Source organism: Ambystoma mexicanum, chromosome 7p, assembly GCF_040938575.1.
Source record: "Ambystoma mexicanum isolate Mex_15411 chromosome 7p, UKY_AmexF1_1, whole genome shotgun sequence".
NCBI lineage: Eukaryota > Metazoa > Chordata > Amphibia > Caudata > Ambystomatidae > Ambystoma > Ambystoma mexicanum.
Genome location: NC_090939.1, coordinates 23,860,261 through 23,887,657, shown reverse-complemented (window position 1 = coordinate 23,887,657; position 27,397 = coordinate 23,860,261). Strand labels below are relative to the sequence as shown.

At 45.9% G+C, this 27,397-nt stretch overlaps 1 pseudogene; it reads left to right on the top strand.

The window, feature by feature from the left end:
• The first annotated feature begins 1,538 nt into the window (after positions 1-1,538).
• LOC138525633 (zinc finger protein 84-like) overlaps positions 1,539-27,397 on the top strand; it is a 50,656-nt pseudogene continuing 24,797 nt past the window's right edge.

Below are 27,397 nucleotides of genomic sequence, written 5' to 3'. Positions count from 1 at the left end.
AATATAGGTGTTTCTTGAGGGTAGCCAATGTATTGAATATGGGTGTTTCTTGAGGGTGGTCAATGCACTGAACATAGGTGTTTCTTGAGGGTGGTCAATTAATTGATTATGAGTGTTTCTTGAGGGGAGCCAACATATTGAATATGGGTGTTTCTTGAGGGTGGTCTATGTATTGAATATGGATGTTTCATGAGGGTGGTCAATGCACTGAATTTTGATGTTTTTAGGGTGGTCAATATATTGAATATGGGTGTTTCTTGAGGGTGGTCTATGTATTGAATATGGGTGTTTCTTGAGAGTAGCCAATGCATTGAATATGGGTGTTTCTTGAGGGTAGCCAATGTATTCAATATGGGTGTTTCTTGAGGGTGGTCAATGTATTGAATATGGGTGTTTCTTGAGGGTGGTCAATGTATTGAATATGGGTGTTTCTTGAGGGTGGTCAATGCACTGAATTTGGATGTTTCTTGAGGGTGGTCAATGCACTGAATATGGATGAAATTCGACAGTAGCTGATGTATTGAAATCGGATGAACGTGATGCAACTGTTCACAAACCCATTAACAACTCTCAAATATTATGCAGACACAGAACAATCTACACCCTACCTCTACCACAACAGAATATAACACAATCGCAAGCTACAACAAACTACACACACCATACAACACTGAAAACCAAACTGATCTTGCCACATAAAACACCACCCACTCACCCAGCAAGCACAACGTAACACCTCCCAATGACAACAAACCAGCATACAGTGAGCTTGTTTTTCCCGAACTGAGGCTGCCAGCAACACATCAAAGCTACCATGCGCAAAACTCATCAGATCATGGGAATGCGCAAAAGCTCTTGAATTCTGTACGCTTCCTGGAGAATAAGACCCTTAAGCAAAAGAAGAGTAGGCAAGAACACTGGTGCCATGGCATTGCCCATAAACCTTACTAACAATCCCAACCCCCTTCCTTTTCAGACCCACCTGAGCGTTCCACGAGTAGCTCTGCATGAGTTACTGGTAAAATCTATTCCTGTTCCCGCCACTTAGTCCCATGGAATTACCGCGGGATTACAAGTGGTGGCAAGGCGGTATTAATCCCCATGTGTGAAGACCATAAAACCCCATGGGTATTCGGATGGAATTACTATGAGCGCAAATTCTACTGCAGCAGGTCTGCTAATGATTGGCCTTAAAGGGGAGATTGTACCTCCAGCTTAATGTCCGATTAAACAATGGGGTAAACAATGAGGTTCTGGGGATGTGGAGCTGCCTCCGAGTTTGTCCTGGGGAGCAGTGTCTCATGCTCGGGGCTTTTGCTCTAAATAATGGGGCTTTAGGAGGGGGGGCTCTGGGGATGTGGTGCTGCCTCTGAGCATGTCCTGGGAGGCAGTGTCTCAGGCTCTGGGCTTCTGCATTAGATTAAATATTGGGGTTCTGGGGATGTGGTGTGCTTCTGAGCATGTCCTGGGAGGCAGTGTCTCGGGCTCTGGGCTTCTGCATTAGATTAAATATTGGGGTTCTGGGGATGTGGTGTGCTTCTGAGCATGTCCTGGGAGGCAGTGTCTCGGGCTCTGGGCTTCTGCATTAGATTAAATATTGGGGTTCTGGGGATGTGGTGTGCTTCTGAGCATGTCCTGGGAGGCAGTGTCTCGGGCTCTGGGCTTCTGCAGTACATTGTGTGGATATTAACGCCTCTGTCAGGCTAGTTCCTGGGTGCAGCAACAGTGTGTGTCCGGGGTCTGCTGTCTGCACCCCTCCTTCTCCTCAGCCCCCGGAACCCACCCTTCAGCTGCAGGAAATCCCAGCCGAGAGCGGAAAGGCCCAGCAGCTTCTGATCAGGTGAGTGATGGGCTGTGCAGGGTGATGTGCTGTGTGATGGGCTGTGCAGGGTGTGCTGTGCAGGATTGTGCTGTGTGATGGGCTGTGCACGGTGTGCTGTGTGATAGGCTGTGCAGGGTGTGCTGTGTGATGGAGGATGTTGGGGTAATCAATGAAGATGAGTGTGCACGGGATTCATCCCAGTATCACACATGCACATCTCTAGAGCACGGTGTGTGATCTCCCCATTGTAAAGCACACACGCCACATGAGCAGACGCTGGGAACTGTATTTGGTCCTCCAGCCCCCAATCCACAATGGGGAGGGGGGAATTACCCTCCACAACTCGAGGGTATCTCAGTGGGCAAAGTTCCTCGCCCCTAATCCCAAGATTGGGAGGAGAACGATAATGGGATGAGGGGGGCTGGGGTAGGTAGAGGCAGAAGGAGGGGATATTGCATTGACATAAATATTATGACAGTGCCTTATCACAGGGTGTCACATGTCAGCAGCGTGTTTAATAAATGTGTTGTCATGCCGGGGGCTCTGTGGTGGTTAGGGCTTACAGTGTAAAGGAAGAAACACAATTGTCCCAAAATGAAGATTTAATAGTTTGTTACAAACACAAAAACTCGCAAACACAGGACAGCCTGGCCCTTCCCTCTTTGCTGAGGGAATTGTTCTCACTTGACAGGATGGCCTCAGATTTTATGACATGCCTCTTTTCTGGAATGCCTCCTTCAGTATTACATCGGATGTGAATCCAGAGAGGCTGTGTTCCTATTTCACAGGGTGGTCGTCTCCTTCCGTGTCCCCAGTCAGCGAGTGAATGAGGCCTCCTGACCAGTGGGCATATTGCAGAGGGGCCTGGGACCTCCCTGAGCAAGGTTTCCTGAAGACCAAGACAAGAGGTGTTTTGATTGGACACAACAAGCTACATGTTATGGATGTAGCTTTTAAAAAGAAATGCATGTGTATTGAGCTTTGTATATGATGTGCACTGCCCTGTATTAATATTGCCTCTGTTGGGATGCAAGTGCAGCGTCCTAACCGCGGGAAAAGGTTCTGACTGCGCAAATTGTGTTAGCAGAGAGAGCGCTGGCCGTTCAGTGTCAGTAGTGTGTTAGTAGATCCGCACACGTGGTATATGTAGTAAGGTTTTGACACATTTTAGAAGGCATCACAAAGTCTCACACGAAGAAGCAACAAGGTAATGATGCTGCTTACTATATTTAGAAGTTAGAGCCAGGACACTGTTTTATATCTGTATAACCAGCTAGTAGGGGCGCATGTTGTGCTGCAGTTATAACAGTAGAGGTGGTGAAAAGGTAGCTGAAGTACGCAGCCATAAATTAGGGCAATTGTCGTGCAGTGGTGACACACCGGCTGCGTGCAGAAGTAGCAACAGTTCCGCCATTTTGGATTAAGGTAGCGCTGCAAACTGCAGCTTCTGGTAGTTACAGAATGAGGCCACTTTGAGCATCTGATCGATTAAGTTAATAGAATAAAGATTACCCCTGCTAACTGCGCAGGAAGTATTAATTCTATTAAAGACTAGGAGGCGAGCATTATGCTTCAACTTCTTTATTTGCTACCCTTCAGCAGTTTCAACAAACTATATCAAACAACAACAAAGAAATGTCAAGGATCATTGGAATAAATATCATGAGCTACTTAGTGCATTAAGCAATGCATTGATATAAATAGCATTCTATTAAAAAGTGCTCTTCCTATGGGATTAGCAATTTAACCATAACTGCACAGCCACTACTGTGGCTGTACACAGCGTTGACTACTATGTGCAGCTGCCGATTAAAGAACCCGTCAGTTGGCATCTGGAATCTATGACAATCGCAGAAAGGCAGGATGTAGCAACTTAAAAGAAGTGGCTGTGTAGTTATGGTTAAATTGCTAATCCCATAGGAAGAGCACTTTTTGGGAGGCTTATAACTGGACGAATGCACACCAAACTTTGCAAAAAAAGTATATGGTGCACTCTGAATTATTTTGCAAAGTCTGGTGAGGTTTGGTCCAGGGGGGGAAAAGTTATAGGGGGGTCCCAATGTTTTTTTTTCCCATAGACTGAATGGGGGAAAAACATTGCGCACGCCTACAGCCCAAATCGCTGGACGGACGGATTTTTGCTTTTGTAAATTTGTTGAAAATCCGTCCAGTAGTTTTTTGAAAAAACGATCAAAATGTAAGTCGCAAAAAATTAGTGATATCTATGTCCGTTCCGCGTACACACTTCCCTGTTCGCTCCGCGGGCAAGATATCGATTGGCTAATCGGTCGCGTCATGTCCGCGGACATGTGATGCGTTCGCTGATTGGATGGTGAAGAGCGTGAAGTGCATCAGATTGTTCCGATGCGCCTGCCATCTTGGATCCGTGTTTTGGTGTCCGCGGACATCGCCGCAAAGGGGATTGTATAAAAATGTTGCCCTCATTTGTGCGCCCCCACAGTCACTGCGACTTTGGAGGCGCACAAAATCAGGGTGACATTTACTGCGCCCAAGCAGAGCGGGGGTTGAAGGGGTGTCCCCCGCTCTACCTGGGAGCAGTAACGGGGGTCCGGGGTTGCGGGGGTGGCCCCCGCTAACCAATTCGGAAAGCGGGGGACACGTAAGAAAAACAAATAAAAAAATAAAAAGCACCCTGCAGCATCAGCTCTAACCCACGTTAGTGGGAAGAGCTGACCCTGCAAGGATCACAGGGGGCGGGCGGCACACTTCTGTGTGTGCCGCCCTGACGGTGAGTGGAGTGGGAGGGTTGGGAGGGGTAATGTAGGCCGGGGGAAGCAGGCACAGTGATCCATGTGATCACTGCGCTGCGCCGTAACTGGTGTCGGCATTTTCGGCCGTCGCAGTTACGGGGGCGCAGTGATCACATAGATCTGCTGCAAAAACATATTAAAAAAACATAACATTGCACTTGTTAAATGTATCAAATACTGTCTGGGGAGGTGAGGGTTGATGAGGATGGGATGGGATATGGCAGCAAGAAGCAAAAAACTGGTGTTTTATTGTCACGAAAGTCATACGCTACATTTGGAGGTGTTCCACAATATAATGTGCGTAAAGTACAGGTGAAGGACTAATGTGTCTGTGTTAAAATGTATTTAAAGTAATAATGGAGTCAGACTGCCGCCCCTAGAGTCTGGCATCTGAGGCAGCCACCTGCAGTGTCTGATGCAAAGAGAGGCCCTGCACGTGTGTGAGAATAACAGTTCTCATGGACGCGGTGAGCCATGTTGTTGCAAAGTGAGAATGTATTTAGATTCTGAGTGAAGGCCACCAGCTTTGAATTTTTGGTTGCGAACTAAGGAAGCCCACGCATGGGACACAAAGTATAAGGTTCAATTGTTTTTTTACCTTGAGAGAAAGGGACTATTCCGTAAGGAATGCAATGAGAGGAGGTTTGTAATAATGAACATTTGATAAGGTTATGCATTCCAAAAGTGTGTAAGGAACATGTAAATTCAGTTCATGAAGAATCTTTGGTGCGAGCGCAGTGAGCTTTACGGTCTGAATTACGCCAAGACAATGGAAATGGTGAATATAATGTAAGTTTGATTTTGCCGATTGTATACCGGAATGAGCATTAACTTATTATTATCTGAAGATTAATTTTGGGTTATATTCTATTTGTTTGTTCTGTGTTGCTTATTGCAATGTAACACAAGTACTATCTTTGTGTGTAGTTGTCTTTTTTACGTGGTTATGGGGAGTGCAGGACCGAGGTGCATGTAGACTATCACTAGGTTCACCCAGGTTCAACGCTAATATTTCATTAAAATGTGATGTATGACCATATCGAATTGTGTATCAGTTTCCACGTTGTTTTCTCTTTGTTGAGATTGTTTGATGTATGTGCAAATCGTTAGTTTAAACTCTATGCCGAATTAAAAAGTCATTAGATACATTGTAATAAAGTTCGGGTATTGAGACACATTTTCTGTTATGTTTTCGAAATACCTACATCCTGCCTTTCTGCGATTGTCATAGATTCCAGATGCCAACTGACGGGTTCTTTAATCGGCAGCTGCACATAGTTGTCAACGCCTAGATCACAGTGACTGTTTTTTGGGACGATCGCCCAGGGCCAATGTGCTTGTACGATGTACTAGCGATTAGGAGTAACATAACATCCTTTATGGTGGTCTAGGCCCAAGTTGATGCAGAAGCCCTGGAATTCACTGTGCGACCCAAGCGGTTCTTTTATCGAAAACAAACTCTTTGTGTACGGAAAAAGAACAACGTGTGCCTCACGATTAACATTTTGGATCGTGAGCGAAGAAACAAATTTGCAATTTGATTGAATATGGCAATAGTCGGATGTTCTCGGAGCTTTTTATTGTGAAATAAAATTACTTTAGAAATTGTACAGTGTTATTGTTTTCTTTTAAAGTACGGTTTAGTATTCCGAATTGTGACCTGCTGTGTTGTTAGTGGATGTGTGTTGATTTTCGGGTTCTGCGTCACGTAGGTGATGACTGGATGCGTTTGGCTACACTGAAGAGGAACGTCACCGAGAAGGGTGTAGAATATCACTGGAGTTGGTGATGTGAGGCTCAGGGGCGGGGCATATGATTTAGTGACGTCAGGGCAGTTTACCTTTGGCCGATGCAGCAATGGATAAGATTAGCACAAGATGGGCGCGCCCTGCTGCCAGATTTCGCATGTTTATAAAAGAGGAAAAGTGAGGTAAGGTGAATTGGAAATGTTTGTGCGATAGATCAACGTATGTATAAAAATACATGCCCGAACCCTCGGGACAATAATATTTTCTGAGCATTACACTTGTCAAACTTATGAAATAATCTCTGGGGAGGTGAGGGGTGATGAGGATGGGATGGGATATTTCTGACCTGATTTCGAATGAGTTTACAAAGTTTGGTGGGTTTTGGTGCAGAGGGGGCAAAATTAGAGGGGGGGTTGCTAAAATAATGTAAAGGCTTATAAATGAGGTGTCAGTTGATGAATCTACACTTCTTTTGACAAACTGATAATAGATCTAGATATAAATGTTTTCGTAAAGTCTGAATGGATTTTGTGCAGAGCTTATATGACGATTGTATGTGCATTCATTTGACACTTTTGAAAAAATAAAACGTGGGTGGATTTTCAGCAAACTTACGTAAGGCGCATTGGCAAGGATCTACAAGCATGGTTTTGTAAATGTGGCAGTGCTTTCTTGTAGTTTAAAAAATAGCGGTATAGCTTTAGTGACTGAGGGGTAGCCTGTGGCCATGGGCAGTGGCCAGAATGTCCGGGTCATGGAATAAGGTCATGATTCGGACAATCTGGCTACTGGCCATGACCAGAAGGGACAAAACATAGGATTAAAGTGGCCATGTCCACCTGGGACTGGCTTTGTGGTAAAGTTATTCGAAATTAGGATAGATTTGAAAGGGAAGAAAAATGTGCTTGTGGTAATATGGTCATAGGGTTTTCCTTTTGCCTTCTGCAGGCTGCCATGGAAAGCGAAGAGGGGCCCTGTATGGAACCCCTGCCTTCCCTTTCCATGGTGGCTATCTTGGAAAAGGATTTTCCTTCCTAAACCGGGACGCCACAGGCGTCCCGTTGTAGGACGAAAAATGCTCTTTTTTAGTACCACGGGTTCCCGCTTTGGGAACCTAAGCTGCTAATGGCCTTCATCCCCCATTTCAGGGGCTGGAATGGGGGGATAATGATCCAGAGACCTCGTTATCCACCCTTGATTCGCTTGGGCTGCTGGGCCCGTATCCACCGTTCCAGTCCCTCGAGCGGAGGATGAACGCCCCAATATTCCCATTAGCATAACACAGAATGCAAACGTTGGAAAATCTTATTGCGTCTATGTACTTTACTGAGAAATGTAAAGTAGATGGAGTCTATGCGTTTATTTTTAGTTCTATTTTTTAACTGTGAAAGGTGGTTCCTAAAGGAACATTTATTTTGTTTTTGGATGGATTGTTTTTGGCAGGAGAGCTTAGAACGAAAGGTGGGGAGGGAAATGAGGGAAGAGGCACCAAACACTAGTATGGAGGGGCAGGTGGACAGGGGAAATTGGTGTGCGTGTGTTATTTCTAAGGTAGGGGCCAGTGTTTCTCATGCTCCTTGATTACAGCAGTGGTGGTGTCTCTTGGGGAGGAGGGATGGCCTTAGCTGATGCCATTTTAAGATAAATAGCAGTTTTGCTAAAAGTATGTACTGTGTACTAGATTGTTAATGGATGAGTAGGAATACTGTGCAAGGGAAATTTTGAAGTTGAAAGTTCCGAGATCAGTAGAAAATGCAGTTCCAAACTGTCCACGAAGCACAGATCTTATTGTGAAGTGCGTACGGGTTCTCGGACACGTCATCATGGTGCGCGCCAGCATATGGTCATGTGGCACTCTCGGGAAGGTCTGCAATGAAGTCAGATGTTCGTAGACATTATGGTTAAGTTGCACTAATAAAAACCTATGAAATTCAATGAAAAAACTTTGTTAAGGGGATGTTATCGTTAAGTTGCGCTACTAAAAACCTATGAAATTCAGTGGAAAAATGTTGTTAAAGGGACGTTATGGTTCCAAGTAAAACCGAAAAACCCCTGAAATTCGCCAGTTATGGTAAGCTAAGCAACCATAGCTCGCGCCACCACCGTACATCACTGATGACATCACATGTATATTTACCTTTCATGAAAAGTCTGTACAAGGGATTCTTATTGTAATGTTAATAAAAAAGTGTCAAGGATCATTGGAATAAATATCATGAGGTACCTAGTGCATAAGTAATGCATTAATCGAAATAGTCTGTGTTTTCCCCTTTGTATATGTTTCATATGCTGTGAGTGGACCCTAAGTGAATTACTGTAAGAACATATTTGAAGTATAAGTCTACAAATATAGTACTTTGTACTATAGTATAGTGGATTTTTAGTTTGTGACTGTTACTGGCCTAGACATATCAGTAAAGTAAAAAAGAGTGAGCCAGACATGTGATGTCATCAGTGATGTCATCAATGACATTTGTGATGCCATCTTTGATGTCCTGGGTGTTAGTGTTAGCAGTGCACGGTGGTGGCGTGAGTTATGGTGGCTTAGCTGACCATAACTGGCGAATTTCAGGGGTTTTTCGGTTTTACTTGGAACCATAACGTCCCTTTCACAAAGTTTTTTCACTGAATTTCATAGGTTTTTAGTAGTGCAACTTAACCAGAACACCCCCTTAACAACGTTTTTTCATTGAATATATATATAAATAAGTTTAAAATTAAAAAAAAAAAGAAAAAAAAAATAATTATTCGGCCGATGTGGGACGTGATGAGTATCCCTCTGATGAGATTGCAAGAACAGCATGTGCCTGTAGAATGCAGATAGTTCAGTGGGATTGTGCTCTCACAGCGTTTAGGAACATGCCTGGTAATATGATAGTGTAATTAGGATGTCTAGCATCTGATAGTAGGCGGCCTTACATTCAGGAACTGAGACAAGACATGTTTGTTTTAAAGCCTAGACACACGAGGCTCTACATAGAGAGCACTGGCAGGCATAAAGGCCTATATAATTGCTGGATTTAAGAGCGAGAAAACACAGCACTAAATAGCCTAATTAAATGCTTCCGAAAATGCAGCTTCTGATGGCCTGTTTGGCGTGTTCTGAAAATTCAGGGGCAAGATGTGTGTGTTCTGCTTTTTATGCAGGTTCTCATCCCCAGGTGAAAGGTATGGACAGGTGTTGGCTCTCAGCCTTTCACTGCTGCCACTCGGTTTGCACACATTAGCTCATGGCAACTCGGGTCAGAGGTGTTGGGCAACTAGGCACACTGTGCTGCTTCAGGCTATGCTGTCAGAATGGCCTAGCAAACTTTCTGAAAGTACAAAGGACATCTGAGCAGGAGGCAGTCACCCTGCAGTTTCATTGGCTCTCCTGGCACCAGCCACCATGACCCTATACCCCATTTCTTTGCACTGATCACCCATCGTGCCACAAGCCTCCATCTCGAGGGACCTGGAAACATGCAGCCTCTGTCTATCTGTCTGTGGGAAGGCTGCGATAAGTTAAGCAACATTGGATGTTGTTATGAGGGAAGAGGACAGGAGACAAGGGGTTAAGGAATGAGGGGCGGGAAGAGGAACAGGAGGAGCCTGTTGAGGGAAGTGAAGGAGTCAGTTCTAGAATAAATGCTAAACTGATACGACGTGTCCTGTCATTCTTTCGTCCAGCCTGAGGGACTGGTCCTTATAACAACTGGTGACGAGGATAAAAAACAAGGAAAGTCCTTGTTTCCTTCCACACAGCATGGCACTGTCCTCTCCATGCAAGCAGCACGCCCACCACCGCCATCCGGCGTCCTTTGTCCCGCGAGGCTGTCCTTGAGGACCCAGCCGACCCGCCTTACAGCGCCCAGGCCGGCGCACCACAGAAAACACCGTTAGCACGCCGAGCGGGAAGCCCGCAAGGAGGTACCGTAGCAGTAGAAGAGGAGCGCCGGCACCGTTAGCTTCTCGGCTGTAAGCCTGGCCCACCAAGAGTTTGTTTTATAAAATACACATGAAACAGCAGCAGGAGTACCGGCACCAGCATGGACATGCTGCCTCCCTGCAGACCTGTAACCCTAGCACTGTTAACTGAGAAACAACACCACCAGCACCGAGGTCACACAAAGAAAAACCTGGACAGTCAGCAACATGCCACACAGCAATGTACAATCCCACTGATTCAGCTACCACAAAACATCACACTGCTGGGGACCCCCACAACCCAAACCCAACAAATGACCAAGTACACAAAGAGAACAGCCCGAAGGTGCCCAACCTACGCACCTGAATGCTGTGAGCAGATGGGCAGGAAGCTCCCCTAAGCACCGCAACCAGTGTAGCCTTCCTGAGGAAACCTACACCATTCAACCTCCAACGACAAGCAGACAGGGGGCCCAGATGGACAATATAGGTTGAGGACTTTGCCGGCTTCATAAAGGCAGCGGGGAGGAAAAGTCCCCAGTGTTGAAAGACATCTTCAAAAACCTGGCTGGGACTGAGATAAACAGCATCATCAAGACCATCACACCAGAAGACAGGAACGCCTACGAAACGCTACTGGCTGCACTGGACAGGAAGCTCGTAATACAACCAAATCGGGACTATGAACTGTATGTCTTCAACCAGTGCCACCAGGCCTCCCACAAGACGGTGGAGTTCATTACACGACTCTGCCAGAAACTCATTCACTGCCAATTCGCTGCCTTCTCAGACGATGAGGCGATTAGACTTCGCGTGATAGAAGGATGCCTGTCATCCACACTCTGCTAACAACTCCTGAAGAAACACCTATCCATCGACAAAGTGATTGAGATGGCGAGGGTGCATAAGAGAGTGGAGATACAGGCCTTCGCCATCGAAACACTGAAAAAGAAAATGGACAGAGGAGACAGTAGCGGCATTCACCAGTGGCAGATAGGGGGAGAGAACCAAGGCAGGCCACCAGACCCTGCCGAGAACGCCTCAGAGAGAAGGATATACCCAGCGGAGACCAGGCCCATCACTCCAGAGGTCGTGTGATCACTGAGGACAACCCTTCCCACATGCAGGACTATGCCCAGCAATGACGGAGAGGTGCTCCAGGTGCGGGGGAGAAGGGCACTTCCAGACAGTATGCCGGGAAAGAAGACCCTTCCCACTGACACACCAGCAGCAGTCGACACAACCCAATTGGAGAGTACCATTCAGACCAAGCCAGCCATTCCCGCAATGGAGACAAAACCAAGCCTACGGACAACCACTGAGGAGAATGATAAGGGCAATGGAACAAGGTGGGGAATATGCAAAGCACCCGTGAATGAGACACTATTCCAACCTGATTATTATGAGGACACACAGGGCTACCCCAAGGACCAATACACCAACTGGGACAAGTTCTCATATGGACTAGATCCGGAGTTCCCAAATGAGTTTGTAAACCTCATCCAGTGGTCGCTTGAAGACAGCGAGGCACCTAGAGTGCAAGTAATGATGGACACGGTCATGCACACCTTCCTCATTGACACCGGAGTGACCGTCAACATCATAGGGGAACAGGAGTTCAAACTTACAGGAAATACACAAGAACTGACACTGTCCAAGGCAAGAATATTTCAGTGGGGACCCAGCATATCACTACAATCGATTGGACAATTTGAGAAATCATTCTCGTTCAAAGGAAAACGAGTCAACGCCATCATCCACATCCTACGTAGCCCATCCAAGGGAAATGTCTCCTTAGCTACCGCACCGCGGAAGCACTTGGTTTGATTGACATCCACTTCAATGAAAGAGATATGATGATATGCACCGGCAGCCAATCCAGCCGCGAGTCAATCTGCCACCTAGCTTGATCTCTGCTCACCAAAAACTCAATCAAGGAAATGTTTCCCAAACTTTTTCAAGGGCTGGGGAAGCTAAAAGGGACAGTTATCAACCTCTACATCAATGAGCAAATCAAGCCGGTCCCTCAACACCCGCTCATAGTGTGTTTCCACCTGCAGGATGCCGCCTCGCAGGACCTACAACAACTCCTGGGCAATTACATCATTGAGAGAGCAACGGGGCCCACCCAATGGATCTCACCACTGGTAGTGGTGCCGAAGGAAGGCAACAGACTACGTCTCTGTGTCGACATGAGGGCGGCTACGCTGCCATAGAGAGAGAGAGACACCCAGCCCCAGAATAGAGGACATGATTGTCAGTCTGAACCACACCACGAAATTCTTGACCTCAACCAGGGGTACCACTTGCTCGAACTGCACCCCGACTGCAGAGATATCACAACGTTTGCATCGCACAACGGCATCTTCTGGAACAAGTGACTACATTTCAGAATCTCCTCCACCGTGGACATTTTTCAAGAAACTATCAGGCAACTGCTCCTCCCAGTACAAAGGGCATTCAACTACTCAGAGGATATCCTGGTTTATGGCACCTCACAAAATGAACATGACAAGGCCCTCCTAGAAGTGTGCGACATCCTGAGGACAGCTTGAATCACGTTGAACTATGACAAGTGCAACGTCAACAAAGACAAATTAAGGTTTTACGGGCACATCTTCTCCAGGGAGGGGATGCAACCTAACTCCGACAAGAGCCTGCCAATGTGGGGGAAGTCATGATATGGCAGGATATTGCGCCCGCTACCTGCAGAGATACACCATTACCACCGAGCCGCTGCAATGACTCCTGAGGAAGGACAAACCATTCCAGTGTCGGGAGAGTGCCAGAGAGCATTCAACAAAATAAAGAGGGAGCTGGCGAGCGCAACTCATCTGGCATATTTCGACCCAAGCTGGAACACCAAGCTAGTGGGTCTAGGTGCCATCCTGAGGAGCGGAGGAGCGTGCTGAGGGAATTGAAGGAGCCAGTTCTAGAATAAATGCTAAACTGATAAGACGTGTCCTGTTATCCTTTCGTCCCGCCAGATGTGTGATATTTGGCATCAGAAGGGGGCACCTTCTCATACTGAGTGCTACCTGTGCGTGTGATTCCATGTGTACCACACTGTGGTTTTGCACTCAGTACTGTTAAGGGGCCCATGGGTGCTGTGCCCTGCTTCAGAAGGGCTCTGCATGGCAAGCACTATTCCCCTGATATCACTCTGCCGCGCCCCAGTAACTGGACACAGAGGCAGGAGTCTTTTGGAATTTGACTGGCGCACGGGTGGCCGTGCACACCTTTTATTGACTTGATGACACATCTCCCACGTGTCATCTTGCACCTGACTTTTCGTACGAGCCTAGGAGCGGCTTAAGTCAGAACAAGTACCTGCAAACCATATCCTATTATCTGTTACAAACAAACGAAGGAAGATGCAAAACAGCCCAATGAATAAAACGCAAACATTATTCTCAAAACACCCACAAAAGGTGATCCTCCTGCGTTTAACTTTACTCATCCAGATTCTCAGCTGTCTTGCCAAGTGTGGGGAAGGCATGAAGCACGCCCCCAGGAAGTGCCTCCAGCACGTGCCTGTTGAGCCTGTGTTTGGCGGTGTGAAGGTTACTACATGGATCTGTCCTCACTTTGGTAATTGTATTGCTTATCCGGCCGTGCTGCGAAGACTCAGTAGATTTCGCATTGTGGGGCGAGTGCGGCAGCGATTGAGACATTTCCAGAGCGCTGCCGATAACCACTGCAGAAAGCTGTGTTGCACTCTTAAGCGTAAATAATTGGTCATTTCGGAAAATCTGCAAAACTTGAATTTGCGCCTAAACTGTATGACAGCAAGTGTATGTGTAGTTCTGTCTGTCACATACATATGCACTTTTGCAATGATATCTGCCCGTAACATTTACTTGTAATAAGTGCACCTCGCCTGATTTAGCCCGGTGGTAAGGTGTGAAGGGCTGGCATTCACCATTGTAAGCACAAATAAGCATTTGTAAAATATAATGATTCCAATGGTTAATCGACCCCTTAGAAAAACACAGTAAACTAAGGTGCCAAGTATAGTGAGAAGTGTTTGCTGTCTGCGCATAGATTCTTAACTCTTTGTGGGGATAGTTATTGTAAGGTAATCTGTGTGTTGTGACCGGAGTCCTAGGTGCAGAACGATTCATTATGGTGAGGTGCCTAAGAAGGGGACAAGCGCTTAAATTTACTCCAAAATGGAAGCTCTGGAGATGACACAATCTCATGAGGACTCTCCTAAATTAGTAGAGAACCCAACTCTGCCTCCAAATAGGCACGGACAGCCGACCGCAGCGGCGGCAGAGCAGGAGTGCTGTCGGGTAGGTGGGGTGGTGGAGCCCAACTGTCCATCTGGTACTAAAGCAATGGTCAGTGCGGTGATCCACACACCTAACCTTAACGCGCCAGGTGCAGCTAATTACCCATTAGATGACGAATAGTCACAATATTCCTAGCTCCGCCATGTCTGCATATGGACCTGAAAGCTTTATCAACCACATCTCAGACGTCTCCATAGACGAATTAAAGTCTCCTTTGGTCCAGCAACACCAGCTCCACTTCTTCCCCCGGATATGGAGGAAGTGTGCTTGATTAATCCTGCCAATACAAACCATTTTGAGCAACCAAATCTACAGGGAAATGTATTGGGCAAACCACATTCTTTCTGCGAGCTCAGCATCTTTTCCCATCAATGAACTAGGGCATGATGAGACCAAAAGAGGGGCCAATCACTATGAGAATGGACAGAAGGATTTGCTATCAAATACACAGCAACACAGCACTGACATAAATTGTCGCACTATGCATGACATTAGCACCCAATCTATTGATATGAATGAACCAGATAATTTCTCTTTCCAGTCCTAACTAGAACCCTTAATCTTCTAGACAAAGGTCACGAATGATCCCATCTTGAGTTAAGGGACATTAAGGCTTCTGTAAGCTGGAGAGATACATGTATGCACTGGAATACTTTCCCAAGCTTAAAACTCCCACGCATGATGGTTTCATGACCCCAAGACCACTAGGCAACGCAAGCAATGCCAATACTACAATGTTTACTTCCAAGGGCACACAAACAACGGAAATTCAATCAGCGGTAGGTTCAAATAAATCCTTCGCAGATGCTGTCAGAAATGTGTTACCGGGTAACGAATCTTTGACCGACGTCTCCCTCAATACACTGCTACAAGCAGTTACCCACAATGCAGAACAAATAGCAGACATCCTGCTGTTTCTAAAGAACTAACAGTGGCTATCTCAGAGAGAGGGCATGAATGCTCACTTGGTATGTGAAGCTAATAAGAAGGACCCGGTGGCGACATATAATGCACCGAACAGTCCTACTCCACTTACCGATATAATTGATAGCAATCTTATGGCAAGTCCTCTCTTGCCAGATACCTTGATAATGCCTCTTGGTATGGAAGGTGATCAATCTGACAACACACCGTATACGCGCAGGTCAAAGCGCGCTGAACCAAAAGCTCAGAAAAGAAGATTTGTTAGGAATAAAATGCAATATAGTTAGAGCCAACGAAAAAGATCAGTGGACATAATATTAAAATGCAAAATGTATGTAACTTGTCCAATGAGGATGAGGTGGTCGATTTAAATCAGTTGGATGAGGAATCGAAAGCACACCTCGATATTAAAGAAAATATGGCAAAGCAGAAAGACACACGAAGAACAGCTGAATGCTCTATGCCTGGAGCTGCAGAAATAGGCATAACTGTGCCTCGACCGATTAAGATCCCAAATAATCAGGTAAATGATGGCAAATTAATGGATCTGATCAAGGTTCCTTTTCACTTATTGGACAAGGATAACTGTGATTGCTTGGTTTTGTTTTCAAAGTTCTATCCCCTACTTAGCAGCAAAAGAGTTAAGGGTTTTGAAGTTAATCCAACTGTAGATTCAAGCAAACAAAATAAATGAATCCCCACCTAATCGAAAAAGCCGCCCAACCAGGAGATTATTCAGTCATCAGTTGGTAAAGCTAAAGTCCACTCAAAGTCGCAGGTATACAGCGCTGACCTGCACAAGGGGGTGTCACAGGGTGCACCATCAGTCAGTGAAAAACAGGCACCTCCCACAGCGAGCAATGAAAATAAGGAGTGGGGATCGGTGGCATGAAAAATCAATTTAACAACAAACCGACAAATAAGATGTCACCTGATCAACTGACACCTAACTCCCTAATATCATGTAAATAACGATTGAGGAACCTTTCTGGTGTGGGTTTCCCAAGGGTTTGACTTCGGCGCCCTGTTTGTTTTAGTAAAACGTTCACTGATTTTTGGGGTGGTCGCAAAAGACTGTAACAAAGGAGTTCCGGTTCCTCTACTCTGTTTTTTTTGAGAAGCAATAAAGTGTTTTGGGTTACTGTTTTTCTTCTGCGCCCTTATGGATAGAAAAAATATGTATACCAAACTTTTTTCTTGATTTTATAATTCATAGATATCTTTTATTCAAACATAATGTTATGTTTGTTGAATTGCCCTCTATGATAACACGTGTTTCGGCGAAACCATTGCCTTTTTCAAATCATGGCTAGCTAGCAAAAAATAGATAGTGATTTTTTAAAAACATAAATTGACAATCATGAATCAGGTTGTTGAAACATTAAAGTACATGAGTAATGAAAACATTTTTGTTATATTCATGCAATAATTAAATGGTTCAAAACATTATAAAAACATTTGGTTGGCCATTGGGGAGGGGTGAAAGGAAGGATTGGTAAGGGATAAAAAATAAAACAGCAAACAGAGAAAAAGAAATTTGCAAAAAAAGATTAATGAAAAAGTTTTGAAGCACATTGTATTTGAAGGTAATTCAAATATTTCATTTAAATAGTTTCATCAGATTTCTTACCTAATGTTTTAATTTGGATATTCATAATATTTGAAACGTTCATTACTGTGGACTCGAATAAGTCATGGGTTAAATTCCTGTAAATTCACACAAAAGGTAATTTTAAGCTTTGCAGGTTGATTTCCCTTTTAATACTTAGATACCTCTGCTTATTTTTTACATTGCGTCAATGTTCCTGTACACACTACTGGTACATTAAGGTGCTCAATTTTAGTATTCGTCTACGGACTTTAGGTCCTCAAAAAATGGCCTCGGCTTAATTTAAATGCTTAGGTTGGTTTTACCTTGCTAACATTCTGTTGTCACTTTAAAATTGCAAATGTCAAATGGGGTAATCTTTATGCCTCAACGTTGTACTGACGTCCTGATAATTTCTCACGCATCTGCATGTGGTCTCGCATGTTTGCGCTAGTTCCTAATGCAGCCCCCCTAAGGGGACCCGCCTGTACGCTTACCTTCAGCCGCGAATACTGTGTCAAATGGTCCTTGCGGTTCTTTGTCGTCTTCCTATTTACTTTCAGCATGATGTTAACTAGTCCTATCATTGTGTTTACTATGCTCTCCATGTTGGTTTCCTTGCCTCACTTACGGGAGGCTATGGAGCACTTTACAACGTTCTTTTTACATATTAGCATGAAAAAATGACTTTTATATGTACGTATATTTGAACCAATGTGAAATACGAATTAAAAGAAAATATTTGTTAATCTCATGGTTACGCACCAATAGATACTACGTGTTGCTAAAAAGTTGTTTCCAACCTTATGTGTTCATATCCATGATGGTATTCTATGCGGGTAAGTAATTACGTGTCTATTTTTGATCATAGTAACATATATGTGTTCCTTGCTGGGTTACAATTAGTCCTTTTTTGTTTTCTTTGTCGCAGCCATCTTTTGGCCTTTCAGCACGTGCAGATTGGACCACCGGTTCCCGAGGACAAGGAGGGAGTTGTGCTCCTCGCCGTAGCTCCGTTGGTAGGGCTTTGGCCACAGAATTCCCTGTTTCCACGTAACAGCCTCCCACGCTGCCTCTAGCGCACACGTCTCCCTGCCCCACCCACTCTTCACAGCCGCCACGTGCAGGGCTCCAGAAGATGTGATGTTTACAGCGGCGCTATTTCACTCTCAGATCGACAGCCATATAGTGTGCTCCACCTTTGTGCCACTGTGGACTCACCTCCAATATCCCCCTTTAAATGCTCACGGTATTGCCCCTCGTGACATTCCAGTGGCTGTGAGAAGAGTAGAAGACATCTCAGCAGTGCTCCCCTCCCGGCAGAGGTTCCCCCTGGCCACTGTACTTATTAAGGGCTGGCAATGTTATGATCAAACCTGCCCCCGGTGCTCCCACGCTTGGCCAGCTTGTTCCACTCAACGTTCTCAGTAGGCCACTGCTCGCCGGGCTCCAGGAGATGCATTGTTTATGGTGGTGCAGTTTCCCTTTCAGATAGACAATGTCGTGGAGTGTGCCGCCACCCGTGTGCCACTGTGGACTCACCCCCAGTGTCCCCCTTTAAGTGTCTTCAGTATTGTCCCTTGTGATATTCCAGTGGCGGGGAAGAGAGTAGGGAAGGCACCCCACAGTGCATGCCTCCCGGCAAAGGCTCCCCCTGGTCACTGTACTTGATAAGGGCTATCAATGTTAGGGTCAAGTCTGCCTCTCGTGCTCCCCCACTGGGCCGGCATGTTCTACCCAGCGACCTCAGTACTATTCAGTTGTTCACCTGTGTGTGGACCAGGACGCGTTTCCCTCTGCAGGTTGTGGCCTTGTTGTCCTGGCTTCACTGACAATGGGATTTGGGCTGCTGTCTCCTGCACGTTGACAGGCCTTCTCTGTGTGTTCCTTTTCATCACAGTGGCTTCCGCACTGCAGCTCTGACCGTACATCGTTTCCGTGGGGTGCTGCGTTGCCTCAGCGGGGCTTACTGCACCAAGCTCTCTTGTTTTCTTCCGACAACTCTTCTGTGAGCGATTCCGACCAGTCTTCCTTGAAGGATGGGCCCCACCTGCAGCCCAATCCCACCAACCACACAGTGTCAGCGTACTCCTCCCCCAGAGCGCCCTGGAGCCCGGACGCCTCCGGTGGGGTGCCAAGGTCTGGGGTCAAGGATACAGGCAAGTGCCAAATAGGTCAGCCCTGATCTCTCAGGGTTACCCGCTCGACCGGCTGTTGCGAGTCGTGGGACCCAATCCGAGGTCTTTGTGGGGCCCAGGAGGGACTGGGTATGTCTGTACGGTTAGGCAGGAGCACTGCCCATCCCCCTCTCCTTTGCGTTGGTGCTGCTGGTGGCTTCCCCATTCTCTGGCGGCTGCGCGCGTAGTATGGAGCGCGAAAGCCGCTGCACTGCAGCTCCTCCTCCAGAGTCACCAGGCCTCGAGCCGTTCTTCCTATTCCCAAGCACCGCCAAGCCTCAAAATAGACCCCAGTGTGAGCGGGAGGGTGCCAAAGGGCAGAGTTGTGCTCGTTATGTCAGGCTAGCCAGGAATCATCCGGATGATCGCCGGATTTATGTATGGTGTGTCGGAGCTCACAGGCTCACGGCCATCTTGGTTGGGCTCCCGAGTGCCCCCCTTTCCACAGAATATTTCTGTTAACTGTGTGAAATGCCATACTGAGATCCATTGAGCCAGATACATAGGGCAGTTGAACTGTGACCATGCCAGACCCTGCATAGAAGCAAGCAATAAACCTCCACAATCTGTACCAATGTTCTTCCTGAACCCCAATTGTCTTGGTTTACGGCACAGCATTCCTCTATGTGCTCTAATCCTACCGCTGCAAAGATCGTCGAGTCAACGTCCATCAAGGCTATCAACCTAATAGTCTAGAGCCCTTCTTATGAATTGGGATCATATGTGACATTTTCCAGGAGTCCGGTATCTCTTGTATTTTCAAAATATTCTTAAACTGAACATGCTAAATTGTGGCCCACATTCTGTTTTAGTAGGACGTTTGTTAATTTGTTTGGCCCCCCGCGCCCGCCCTTGATGGTTTTTACCCGATTATCACTGCAGCTGTATTTCCAACAGAGATATCAATCTTCCAAATGACTCTTTGACAACTGGGTTCAGGCTCATCCCTAAAAGGGAGTTTATAAATGTTCTCAAAATGCATAACCCATTTTTCCTCGGAGATGGGATTAGTAATTAGACATGGTTGTATTTCCTCCGTCCGATTTACTATTTCCCAGAATCGTCTTGTGTTATTCCCCTTAAAACTGGCTAACATGTTCTCTCCATCCTTTTGGCAAATTTTGTCCCGTTCCTATGCGCTTGTTTTAATCTGCGAACGCTTTCTTTTTTCGTTTCACCCTTTTCAGTCCCCTTTAGGATAATTCTAATCTCTCTATGTAGGGTCATTTTTTTCTCCTTTACCTACTGATTGAAAACACGCCTATTGGACGCCTATTGGACACCCTCCCTCGAACTTTCATCTTTTCCCCAAGAGGTTACTTTCCAAATAAACCGGAAAGTGACCCACAGAGTATTTAACCATTTTTTGTTCCAAAGGGGTTTGATCAAAATCCAGCAGCATTGTAGCATTAAGTTTACCCATGTTCCATGATGTCCACCTCACTCTGTTTCCGCTTGTATTGACTAGAACTTCAGTCACCTTTTTCACTGTATGTTCATTTTTACACCCCCAAAGCTGAGCATGATTACTATTTGCTCGCCCTAATTTCCAAACTCGCAATCTTATGAAACAGTTTACTTGACAAAAAGACGTAGGCCTCATTACAAGTTTGCCGGTCCATTAGCAACGGTGCCTGTAAGCCCACCGGCACCATTGTTACTGGACCGGCACAGTCCGAGTCTGCGAGCGGGTGCCGTCCCTCCGGCCAGGTCAGTCCTATGGGACTCAAATGGGAATGGGGATTAACATTTTTCCGGCACCTGACTTCACGGACTGCCGGGGCTCTAAGGCCCCGGTGTTTCTGTGAAGCCAGGCCCCTGTAAAGTCTGGCGGCAGCCTGCGGTTCTACGGGCACGGCTACCGCCGGACTTGTAATGAGGCCCTTGGTCTATTATGGATGAATAACCCCTGGCTGACCATGTGGATAAGTCATTATGAACTAGAATAAGGCCCCATCGAATAGTGTAGTGTAACCACTGCGATCTGTGCACTTGTTTTTTTGTTGTTGCTTTGGGCCCTGTCCCGGGTTCAGCATAAAATAATCTTGGCTGTCTAACCATTCAATATTACACAACACATTCTGTTCACCAGCTTACAATACTTCCCCTCCTGGGTACTTCCACGACCACTCTTCCATTCTGCTATTTGGAGTTTCCAGAACTAAACCCAAGTTATTCACTGATTGTTGTGTTTTCCTTTTTTATCTCAATCCCCATGATCAATATCGTATCCAAAATCCTCCATTCTTCGAGTTTTTGTATATTTAGGTCCTGCCTAATGGCCACCGCTAGCCCACCCTTTGGCCTTCCCATCAGCCCTTGGCTGGCAGGTATACTGATATCCATCAAATAATACATTGGCTTTGGCCTGCGTTTCCTGGAGAAATATCAGATCGTATTTTTTCAGGGTAACACATAATTATTCCTTGTACACTACATTTCTGAATCCTCTATTATGCCACGAAAGGAAGAAGACAGACTGGTCCCCTCTAAAGTGGCTGGCTCGAGGTTTTGAGCTGCGCTATTAACTCTTTCGAGGTCAGTGCCAGCCAGCGCCAATTCGGCTCTTCATTGGGAGTATCCCCATAGCCACGCCTCACATCCACTCCTCCATCCCTCCTTGTGGGTTCCTGAGACCCCTGCAAACCCCCCTCTTGGTAAGCGGTCCTCACATTTTTAAAGGTCACTACATCATTGTTAGGCAGAAACCTGTGCAGTTCCCTCTGGGACCACTGCAAAAGATTTAGGCAGTAAACCCACTTGGTAGCAGCCCGTAGCACACAGATTCACTTGGTAGCTGTGGCTGAGCAGTCAGACTTCCCTCAAGAAGGCAGTATACAGAGTATTCACAATAGGTCAAAAGAACACAGTGGAACAAGCAAACACTGACCAGAGCTTGGCGTAAAAGATATAATTATTCATTTAAAAACCACATCTAATAAAACACACTGGCACTAATATCAAGCAGTTCAAAAACACGGTCACTAAAAGATATACAATCCCTTCAACGATTATTAGACAAGTCTTCAGTAAAGCAACACTTATTTTCAGACAGCGGTGAGCGCTTAGCGAAGATGGCACTCTAATCAATCGGCTTACAAGGGAGAGAAAGGCAGAGCAAAGATAGAAACAGATCCCAACACTTTTGTAAGAACATAGTAGGAGAAGAAGGCAGGTTAAAACCGCAAAGTCAAAGTTAACAAGGCCGGACCCACTTTAAGAGGCTCCGGACGAAATGTGTCCAAGGTCACACTGTTTATAAGTGCACAAAAGTCTCGTAAAAAGTTCAGAAAGGAGTTGGATCAACAGAAAGGGACCAGTTAGATGGTCAAGGCGGCCAGCCCAGTCCAGAAGGTTAAGGGATTATTATTACCTTGTAGCAATCTTTAGAAAAGGAGGCCTGGTGGACACGGTACCTTAAAATGGTGAGGACGCTCCAGCGGAGGCAGTGGTTCCTGGCAGTGGGTGCAAGTCGGTGCTTCGTCCGGAGGAAGAGAGGATTTCGTCGTGGAGGACAGCAGGAGTCCGTTGCACTGCCAGGGAACAAACCAGCCGCGGAGTTGTCAATTAAAAGGAGCGGTCCTTTTATTTGCGGTGCAAGGGTAAGTGGCTATCCAGTTGCCGGGGTGCTTGGCACGGGCAATTCGACCACTTGGACGTCTTGGAAGTGAAGAAAAAGAAGGTAAACTGGTTGTTCCCACCAGTCAAGGGAAGAAGACTCTCCAACAGGGAGATCTCCTCTGTCGTTGGGAAGTGGTGAGTCGGTTCAGCAGGGCTCCACCGATGGTGTTGTCGTAGCAGGTCGGCTCTGCTTCTCCCTCTTTGGATTTTCAGGTCCTGTGGCGACTTCTGAAGTTCCAGTCCCAAAAGCCCTGCTTTTATGCAAGAAACTCCCATTCATTCAGCCTAGCTGTCAATCAAACATGCTAAGTGGTGAGCCGGGCGGCGCATCACTTGGGCCAATCACACAAGACTGCGACTTGAGTTACCAAGGTAACTCAGTCCAGGGTGCCTAAACCCCCTCCCACACCCCCTGTGGTACCCAGACAGAGTGGCACCACTTTGGAGGGCTTCTGTGGAGAAGCCCACCAAAAGTGGAACAAAGGGCTCGACCTTTGGTTTGGAGTTACAGAGGCGAACACAAACGCCATTTTAAAACCGAGTTCTGGCAAAAAGACCCTACCGGTGAATTAATATTAAATAAATAAACCGGCGGTATCTTTAACATTGCACCAAAAAGTGGTGCCTTTAAAATACATGGGAAAATCCCATAGGAAATATTCTTAGGGAATATTATGCATGGTAACCACTGCCACCAGCCAGAAACTCGATGAGGGAGGACTGCACAGTACCCCCTCGAAAACAGACCCAGGGGCAATCGAATTACCCCTACCAGTACTTCCACAATATGATGGTTTGTACTGGTTCTGTTCACAAATTTGGACTAGTAAAACCAATGGTGACTTTACATGCCCTGGGAGACAGTAGTCAGTCCCAGGGTATGGAGTCTATGGTGGGCTGTCACTATGACACCCCTGTGTTTCTGCACGGAGGGTGCTGTGTAACACACATAGTAAAAACACATGAGACCCTATGGAGTAAAAGACCCCATAGCCCATAAAACACATTAACATTCAAAGGAACACCACACATCATGTCCAAGAGTGGGAGGAAAAGAGTCTCACTCTTGGCAGGAGAAAAAAACAAACTCCAGAAATCCAGCAAAGCTGCTGGGGGACTCACTAGGTTAGGAAATTCAGCCTAAACAGAGAATTCTCCCCAAACATCATACCCCAATTTCTGGAGATTAGCTGATTCCCTCAACAAGATATTACGTACCAGAGGGGAGTGAATCACCAATGCTACGTAATCATAACTCATAGGATGAATAAAATCCACAAATTGAATGTCAGCCGAGATGATTAGTCGGACGCCGGAATCTCTTCAAAGATGGCCAAAATTCCCATTCTATGGAGTGAACCAGGACCACCCTCATCAAATAGGTAGTTCAGAATAAGGCTCGGAGCCTCCGGAAAAATCGGGTCCCGTAGCACAACTTGCCCCTGTCGCGATCCTTCCACCCCTCCTTTATGTGTTGCATCTTTACTGTTTACATGAACTTTTTCCCGCCCTTCAGAAATCCCCCCCTTGATGACCCTCTGCACTCTGTCTTAGATCAGGTCTCGCTAGAGAGGTTCTTCCTAGGTCAACACTATCTACTTGACCTCCACTATTGCTCACCTCCAGTAGATTTCTTACTTCCCATTCTGTAATAGATTGAGGTTGAGCTGATCCTCCATTTGACACGTCAGGAGATAGCACCCTTGTATTGTACTTGACTTCAGATTTGCTTCCTCCAATCTGGCGTGCGTTTCATTCTGTTTATTTTCATCACATCTGATAATCATACCTCCATTAACATACTTACTTTGGCCATTGGCTGTGGGACAGAGATGATTCTTAGTTAGCTTCCATTAATTCCCTGCCTTAAAAAAACTTGGCTGTTCGAGAAGTATAAGTAACAACCTGTTTTATGCATTGTCCTGAATTGCCATCTCTGAACAGTCACTCAAATGTATCCTACTCTACTGTAACATGCTACTAACAATTGATGTACTAACGCTGTGATACACCATGTTTTGGGTGTTGCTATATATGCAAAAATAAAATAATACGGTTGGAAACGCGATTGAGTACATGGAGAGCGAGGAACTGATAATAGAAATTGGGATTGTGAATGAAGAGCACAAGAAGGTACATAGAAAAAAACAACAGATGTAAGATAGCTAGGAGCAAGGGCATGAAGAGATTTGAAAACAATACAGAGGAAGTTAAGTGTAAGCCGAGAATGAAAAGGTAACCAGCCAAGAGAAGATAAAGAAGTAGAATCACGAGGAGAAAGCAAATACAAAAGCCGAAGTAGAGTATTAAAAACAGACTTTAGAGGAGCACGACATGAAACAGGAAGACCAAAAAGTAAGACAGAGCAGTAAAATAGCTGTGAGAAAGTAAACGACAAAATCAGAGGTTTAGTGGCACTGAAAGAACTTAGGGGGGGTTGGTATCAAGATAAAGACCATCATCACGAGAATCAAACCCTCAAACTGCCAAGGTGACCCGTGCCCTGCTGCTATCGTCAAGGACTCGGCCCACGACCTGGCCCCATTCATCACGGCCTTCATCAACTCCTCCTTTAAAACTGGGACAGTCCCTGACAACCTCAAAGACGCTTGGGTGATCCCACTGCTCAAAAAACCAACTCTAGACCCTAGCATACCCACTAATTTTAGACCCATAACCACAGTCCCATTCCTGCTTAAGATTCTGGATCGCACGGCATAACTGCAGATCCAAGACCACTTGGAATCTAATAATCTCCTTGGCTCACGGCAATCTGGATTCCGCCCTAGACATGGGACAGAAACGGCCTTGATAGATTTAAAAACCCAAATTGAGATCTTGAAAGATAATGGAAAACTAGCTATGTTTCTTCTCCTAGACCTCTCTGCAGCCTTTGATTTGGTCAATCACCAAATCCTATGACGGCACCTCCACTCTGCTGCCCATTTCTCAGACTCTGCCTCAGCGTGGATCAAATCCTTCCTGAGCAACAGATCCATGAGGGTCTTCTCACCATCTGCAGCCGCTGACCCTGCTCCTATTCACTGTGGTGTTCCACAAGGATCGTGTGTGTCACCGACACTTTATAATGTTTTCACTAAGCCGCTCTTTGATGTGCTTGATTATCTGGGTGTCTCATATACTAACTATGCTGACGACACTCAGATACTCATTCCCATCACAGGCGACTACCTAGTTGACACTAAGGCCCTGAATGACGTTTATTTGGTCATCCAGGCCTGGATGGCCCAACATGAATTATGTCTCAATGACGACAAGACGGAGCTTGTCATCCTGGGCTCACAGCAAAGTGTTCATAAGCTAGATCCTTCCTACCAGGCATTCATCATAGAAGGTAATACTATCAAAGTCTCCAAAGACACTAAAACATTAGGTTTTTACTTGGACGCCACCCTCTCCTTGACCCGACAAACTAATGCTGTTAGATCAGCGTCGGCATACACGTGCAAACTCATTGCAGCTTGCAGACCATTCCTGACCACCCCGAACAGTGTCACCTTAGCTAGAACGCTCATTATGTCCAGGATTGACTATTGTAGCGCTCTATATCTAGGGACCAGCAAAGGGAATCTAAATAAACTCCAAGTCACCCAGAACAATGCCATTAGGGCAGCCTTAAACATTCCCAGAAACCACCACATCTCCGAAACTAGATCCAACCTACACTGGCTTCCTGTCAAACAAAGAATAGCACTGAAAACACTTGCCCTCACGCACAAATGCCTAGCCAACAAGGCCCCCCCTACCTTTGCAACAGGCTCTCCTTCCACTCCTCCACCCGACCGCAAAGAACTGCTCAGCTCCATAGCCTCTCTATCCCTAGGTTCAAACTGCAAAAAGCGGGGGGTACGAGCTTCCCTGTCCTTGCCTCCAAGCTGTGGAATACCCTCCCTGTCACCATCAGATCTGAAAACACCCTGAACACTTTCAAGCTAAAAAGCAAACTTTGGCTTTTTGATCAGAACTAGGCACCTCTGCCTCTAGGCCTATCTGCTAACTCCTACTGTTAGTTGTATATAATCATGTTTGCACATTCACTTGTAGATAATAATCTTGTATGTATATCTTGTATATAACCATGTATGTAGACTACCTGTATGTATATTAACCTAAGTTGCGCCCGGATGCCCTTGGGCCTGATGGTGCGTGTTACAAATAAACAAAATACAAATACAAATACAAGATTATGAGTAGTAGAGAAAATAGGTAGACGAGAAGGAGGAAACAAGACAAAAGATGGAGGGGAGGGTGGAGGAAAAGTGCAAGCTGGAAAAAAGAGAACTTCACTATTCGATGCATTAAGAACAAGAAAATGATCAGACATCCAGGTTTTAATAGCACAAAGGCAGGACAAAAGATTACTCTGCATAACAGCTGTGAAGGAAGAGAAAGACAAAGAAGAGCTGGGTGTCATCAGCTTAAAAATGGTGAAGTAAACCAAAAGAAGAAATAATTGCAGCGAGAGAGGCAGTGTAAAGAGAAAAAAGCAAAGGACCAAGGACAGAGCCCTAGGGAACACCATGA